This window comes from Arachis ipaensis, chromosome B09, assembly GCF_000816755.2.
Source record: "Arachis ipaensis cultivar K30076 chromosome B09, Araip1.1, whole genome shotgun sequence".
Lineage (NCBI taxonomy): Eukaryota > Viridiplantae > Streptophyta > Magnoliopsida > Fabales > Fabaceae > Arachis > Arachis ipaensis.
Genome location: NC_029793.2, coordinates 44,589,394 through 44,596,470, shown reverse-complemented (window position 1 = coordinate 44,596,470; position 7,077 = coordinate 44,589,394). Strand labels below are relative to the sequence as shown.

Below are 7,077 nucleotides of genomic sequence, written 5' to 3'. Positions count from 1 at the left end.
AAAAACCTCCACCGTTCATCTTCATCGCACCCAACTCGCCTTCATCGTCATTTTCATCACTGCCAATGACCGTCGCACCCAGCTCGGCTTCATGTTCATCAACCCTCGCACCCGACCTTCTCTCTGTCACACCCTAGCTGTTTTTCAACCCTCGCACCCAACCCTTGCACCATCAACGCAACCCTCGTTGGATTAGGAACCTTCAATCGTTGGCCCTCTGTTTGTTGCAACATCAACGCATCGGCATGGCCTCCTACTCCCTCAGCGGTCTTTCTCTCGCAAACCTTTGTTGGATTCGGAATCCTCAATTGTTGCCGTCTCTCCCTCAATCGGCACCGTAAACACTGGTAATTATTTTCTCCCTTTGATTCTCTGTTTCCCTGTACCTCTATTTCTTCTCTATTTTGGAAATTTAGGTAAATTAGTCTATTTATTCAAGTGGTTATTTTCTTAGTGACATGATGAAACGTTCAGAATCAACTTCTGCTTCCATTTTCAGGTTCTATTTTGATTGAATATCTGATTAGTGATTACTAATTCATCACCTTTTACTCGTTTCGACGTTACAAGTTCTAGAGTTCTAGTTTTGCATGGATATATGGTTCAATTTGGATCTGTTTAGCATAGCCGACTAACATGGAAAATGATTTCTTTAGAAGAGTTATAATGGGATAACTTATCTTTACCTGTGTCTGATATAGTTTCAATCTATTATTTCTTGTAAATTAGGGTTTTCAAAAGTTTTTGTGGTGGATTCAGCACTACCAATACGGTGAATGGACCTAAACAGGAGCTCAATATGGAAATGCAAGTTTTAATCAATGATGGATTGCAAAGTAGAAAAAATTATGCATGGTGAGTGTTATTCATCAATTATTTCCATTCATCGTCTGAAGCTCACTTAAAGCATCTGTGCACCTTGTTAAGTTGATAGGGAATTCGGGAACGTGAATTGAATTATGTCATTCAATTGAGTTTTGATAGAATTATGAACAATTGCTAGTTGATTTTAGTAAAGCCATAAAAAAATTTTCATTGCAAATGAAGGAGAGTTATAGTTTAAGGCATAATTTTCTCCTCATTGGTGAATTATGTTCTTTTAGTTTTCTCCTCATATTTTCTGATATATATGTGTGTGTGTGTGTGCGCGTGTGTGTGTGTGTACGTACTTTTGCTAATGCTAGTACTTCCATAACTGTATTCAAATTCTATAAATTATAACATATTTCAGTTAGGTGGTTTAATTCATGGATGAGCTGTATCGAATTTGCAGGAGGCAGCTGTTGAAATGTTGACTTGAAAACTGAAGTCTTTTTCCTTTTACATGCTTCTTTTGGAGTTCTTATCCAGATTGTGAATATCATTTTCTTGAATATAATTTTTTATTTATATCTAAATGATTTGAAATTTTGGCAATTAATTTTGCTGCCTGAGGAGTTGAGGCATTAAATAACATAAGGCCCTACCATCACTGGAAAGGTTTTCTCTTGGAGCAGTTGTGTGTCTCCTCACTAAACAAGCTTGTGATATGATGTGCCATGCTGCATCTCTCTGTTTTCTCTTATTTTTTCTTTCTTCTATTCTTTCTATCACATGACACTGTCATAACTCATAAGTCATGTTTCACAACTAGTTGTAGTAGTGATACTATGCTACTATCAACTTTCTAGCATTTTCACCAGCATAAACAAATCTAATTAATGTTGTTGAGTGTTTAGTTTGTTATGCTCTAACAATTTTCTATGCTTCTTCTTAGCATGGATTCCAAGGCTGTTCTGGATTATGCTTCTATTTTGGGTTTGATCCATTTTCTCTGCGGTTGTGAGCTAGTAGTGTTTTGTGGTGGTGTTCGTGAGAAAATAGCTTCAGGGTTGCTTGAGCCTTTTGTTTCTCACCTCAAGTTTGTGAAAGATGAGATCTCTAAAGGTGGATACTCAATTAATTGTCTCCCTTCAAACAATTCTGCATTCTGGTTCTCCAAGGCCACCTTTGAAAGGTGATTATTCCTTGCCCGCTTTTCTGGTTTTCCCTCTTTTCACTTTTATTCTTTTGTGGATAATCACGGTGTTTGTAATTGATTCTTCATTTGTTCTTTGGTTTCAATAGAGTACTTATCCTATTTCCAATTAAGTTTGAAGAACCCCTGAATCAATGAATCAATGAGTCGATTACCTTTGCATTGAAAGTGCTTAAGTGCTTTAGATATGATTGGGAATGGTTTTTCAAATGCATATTGACTTAGAAATTTCTAAATGTTCTTAATTATTAGTTAATTAAGCAGGGATCGATGAATGAAATCCAACTAGTTAAATGATGACTATCACATTAATCATGGAATTAGTTTACTTGGTTTTATAGATTTGGAGAATAGTTGAATGATGACTACATGTTGTGCATTTTTTGCTCTATTCATGACCTATATCCTTCATCCAATTCACATCAATCCAATCTTTTCATCCCATTAAGACATGTTGTGCAATTTTTTTTAAGATTTGTGTGATCCGTTAGCACACCTGCAATTCTGGAGAGGTTCGTCAGCCTTGAAAAAGAAATCCTGCAGATTGAAAGTTCATTTCAAGAAAATGCTTTGTTGATGTCCAGTGCATCTTCCGATGAGGGTATGGCTAGGAGCTACAATTTCAAGCATGTTTTGCAGATAGTTCTTTGAGAATTGATTAGTAATTGTTCTTAGAATATAATTGAATTCCAAGAAACCGCACTTATTAAGTAGTTGTCTTACTAAAATTCCTTTGTATAGGAACTGCGCCACAAGCCAATGGAATTACAAGGAGGTTGAGTGATTCTGCAAAGGTATTTATCTCCCAACATGTATGTCAAAATGACTTAATAGTTTCTAAGAATTCTATTGATTAGCATAATAAAAAGGCTCTGTGTATTATTATGAACTAAAAGAAAGCTGATTCTTACATCCTTATAGGAAAGCTTGCATTAAGAATATCCTTCATACATGCTCTTTTTTAAGAATTATGAGTGTTTCTGTTGATTGTGGATGTATTTCAACTTATTTAATGCATAATTTGATTTTATTTATTTTATATTTTAGGAGGTTCAATCTTTAGCTAAGGAGGCAGATGAAACAGTGGTTTTGGTCGTTGATGAGGAAAGTGTGGAGTCACTCATATCAGAACCTGTGAAAGGTGTAAATGAGCCAAAGCTACTTTGATCTTCACACAAGAACTATTTTCTTGTTCTTCAAATCACAAATTTTGACTTTTTCTTTTCCAGCAGCTTTGATGATGTGTATGTTGTATTTTTCAAATAATAAATTTTACTTTTTTGTTGACAAATATCATAAAAGTTTATGTATGATGGATTGGTTAAATTAAAATTATATAAATTTTTTTTTATTATTTAAATTAGTCATTCAAACTATGATTTAAAATTATATATCAATTTTGCAATGTTTAATTAAGAAGATTCATAAACAAGTATAGCCATAAGTATTTTGATCCAACTTATAGTCATATTTTGTGCTATTGGTACGCTTTTTAAGCGTAGCCATATCTTCTCGTAATCATCAACAGGCACGCTTAAAGAGCGTAGCTATATCTTTTCCTATCGGCATGCTTAAAAAGCGTAGTCATATCTTCTCTATCAGCACACTTTTGAAGTGTAGCAAAAATCACCCCACTGGGCATGCTTCTAAAAGCGTGGCGATATGCATACTTTTTGGTACGCTTCTCAAGCGTAGCTATAGGTTAATACTTATGGCCACGATTTTTAAGCATGGCAAGAGATGAAAGTGTGCTGATAGATCCACAAAAGAGTGGCGATAGAGCAACTGGCACGCTCGCGGATGTGACCCTTTTAAAAGCGTTTCGATAGCTAAAAAAGCGTGGCAAAAAGCTTATTTTCTTGTAGTGAGAGGATCACAAAAAGGTGATTTCCTCATTTGTGCTTCATCAAGAAATGTTGAAGAAATCTTCTGAGTCACAAGCACCTTTCTAGAAAAATGAAGAAAGTGAAGTCAATGGTGCTCTACTATGAATCAACGGTCAAGAAACAAACTTGGGGTCAAAGTAAAGATGAAGAACCCAGATTCAAGATGCATGAAGAAAAATGTTGAAAGAGAAAGACATGGTTGCATGTCACTGCTTTGGTCCCCTCTCTCTCTCTCTCTTTTGTGAACGCCGCTGCTGATTCTGATTGTTGGAGAAAAAAACAAACAAAGTGCTAAGTATGGTTCAAGCCTGGAAGCTTCACTCCTCTATAATAGGGGTGAACGTCCAAAGATTGAGACAAGAGAGAAAGAGCACTGGTTTCGGTTCTCATAGCTCCCTGAGCTGTTATTGTTCTTCTCCTTCATGGTTTTCAATTTGTAATTTTTTTCAGTTTAGTCTGTTTGAGTTTTATTGATAAAAGACAAACATGGTGAGGTTTGTAAGAAAAACCAATGAGTGCAAAAAGGCATAGAGCTAGACTTGGAGAAAAAGCCTAAGTTATTTCAGAAATCCTTTGTAAGCATTTCTGTTTTGTGTCATGATCCTGAGTGGATTTCCTTACAAATTGGGTTAGCACTTTGCAGTTGAAAGCTAGGGTGAGTCTTAGTCAAGTTTAGGTTGGGTTAGAATCTATACTTGTCCTAGATAGGATTGGGTAGATCTTAAGGAGAATTGATGATTGTAATCTGTTGAAAAGATAGCGAAATTCCATCATTATTGTGAGCTACATTGTACTGGATAGGCGAACCAGGATACATCTGTGTATCATTCTCTAATCTCTTCTCTGTTTCTGGTTCTGCACTAAAGGAGACAAAAACAAAGTATCTCCTGATTTATTCACTAAGCTTCATTTCATTACAACTATCCTTGCAAGTAACACTGGTCTGGCTCCTACCGTGTTAGGAGACAAAACTAAAGTCTCTCCTGTATTTTCTCAACAGAACGCAAGGTTACAATTAAAAAAAAAGGATGCCAAGATTCAACCCTCCTTCTCTTAGACACTGGTTACCATCAATATTTTTTTTAAAATTTTTTTCGAGCATGACATTTATTAGGGAATAGATCTTCTCAATTTTTTTCTCAATTATTTGGTAAAATATGATCTCTTACCATTTAATATCTTCTCTCACATATTTTTTCTTAGTTCAACTTAAAAAATATGAGGTGAGATATTACACTTTACTAAAAAATTAAAGAAAAAATAATCTATTCAGAATATATTTTAATATTATTTTAAAAAAATTACTTTCAGTTTCTAAACAAATTGTGAAAATTAAGAAAGAAGAAAAAAGATATAAGAGACTATTGTTAAAAAATTGTTGAAAATTGAATTTAAACCCACAAACCATGAAAGAAAATTTAACGAGTTAATTAACCAAATCAACCACAATGATAGTCATACTATAACATATATAAGTATAACCAATATTTTTCCATATTTTGGGGCCATGGCCCTGTTGTCTACATAAAGATCAATCAAGATCTAAGTATACAAAATCTCGTATTTCATTATATACTATACATGACCCCATATTTTATTGCCACCTTTAAGGTGATTGAACGAAGATATATGTAGTGGTATAAAATGTTCTTCTATTTTTTATTCTGATTTTCATCGAGATGAGATAAAACAAAAAAGTCTCATGATTTTTTGTTTAATATACACAACAACAATTTTTCTTTAATTTAAAACTAGTTTTTGTGTTTCAATTTAAAAGAGGTCTTAGATTCAACCTCTTATTCTCTAAATCATCTAAAACCTTTATATAAGTCTCTACTTCATTCTCATTGCCATGGGCTCTACGGGTAACTCCGATGATCTGCTTAATAGTTTCAGTACACTATCTAGCTATTTGCTTCAATCTCACTTTTTTAGCGCTGGTCAACATAATCAAAATCTGCAACCATGATATTTAAAGAGCTAGAGATATTCTTTAAATTCATGGGAGGGGCCAATTTTTTTGCTTGATGCCCATCAAATATCTAAGGTTATTGTTCACCTAGTTACCATCATTTTCTCATTATGTCTTCCACTCCTTGGCCTTTGCTTTCACACGCAGTTAAAAAAAACTTTCAAGTAACTAATCTGGCATTGGCTTCTTCCTTTGTTGAGTAGACTTTGGTCTCTGCAATTTATTGTTGAAAGAATCAGTTCTTTCTAGTACTTTCTAACGTTGCACATGGAGCGCAAAATCCATAAAGAGCCAAGGACATCCTTTTTTAGTCATGAGAATATCCACTATAACAAAAATGCTGAATACCGCTATTTTTATAGTTACTATCAGATTAACTCAGATAATTAACAACAATCAACTAATTAACTCAAAAAATAATTAACTCATATAATAATAAATTTAAAAAATTGACAATAATAAATTTAGAAAATTGGTCAATGATATTTGCCTTGCCCCAAAGGCTTTGACATATTCAAAATAATAAATAATAAATATCATCTTCTTAGATACATAAAAATTTTGAATGCCTCTACATGTTCTACTACCTGATCAACATCGCCACTAAGTTTGACTGCATCAACTCTACCAAATGAATAACTCACACGCATGTCAAAGCATTCATTACCACAGGCAACTAGTCCATGAAGCTTGCTAAATTTGCAAATTCAGAATTTCAGATACAATTGTAGTTACACTTATTCATACAAAGCGTACGATACAGTGCTCTTAAAAATGAAAGGAAATAAAGCCACTCAGTATTTAAGTTCCACTAAATACCTTCTTGAAACCACATTCAATGCAGGGGATTCTGTATTGAGGGACGAAAGAAATCGCCCATGACATGTAAAGAAAGGTAGATCTATAAGTAAGACATGTAAAAAAAAGTGTTGTCCCTATTTTTTGTAAGAAATACACCAAACAAAATACAGAACAAAATATGATGTTTATATCAAATATAAGAATTCCACTCCAAATTCCACAGAGTACCATGAGGATATAATTTAAAGTTTGTACCTTCAGATTTCATTTACAAAGTTCAACCAATACAAAAAAAATCAATATTCATGACACTAGTGATGCCTTTGAAACAAAAAATTAAAGCTTGAATACCTACTTTAAGTTAATTCTGTACAATTTTGGGGAAGAGGCAGCACAAAGCA

The 7,077-nt window shown here is 33.9% G+C and overlaps 1 long non-coding RNA gene across 1 annotated transcript; it reads left to right on the top strand.

Moving 5' to 3' along the window:
* On the top strand, window positions 1,826–2,799 carry LOC110266670. The gene is made up of 3 exons (XR_002354145.1): window positions 1,826–1,996; window positions 2,491–2,618; window positions 2,759–2,799. It is a non-coding gene; the product is annotated as an uncharacterized LOC110266670 (long non-coding RNA).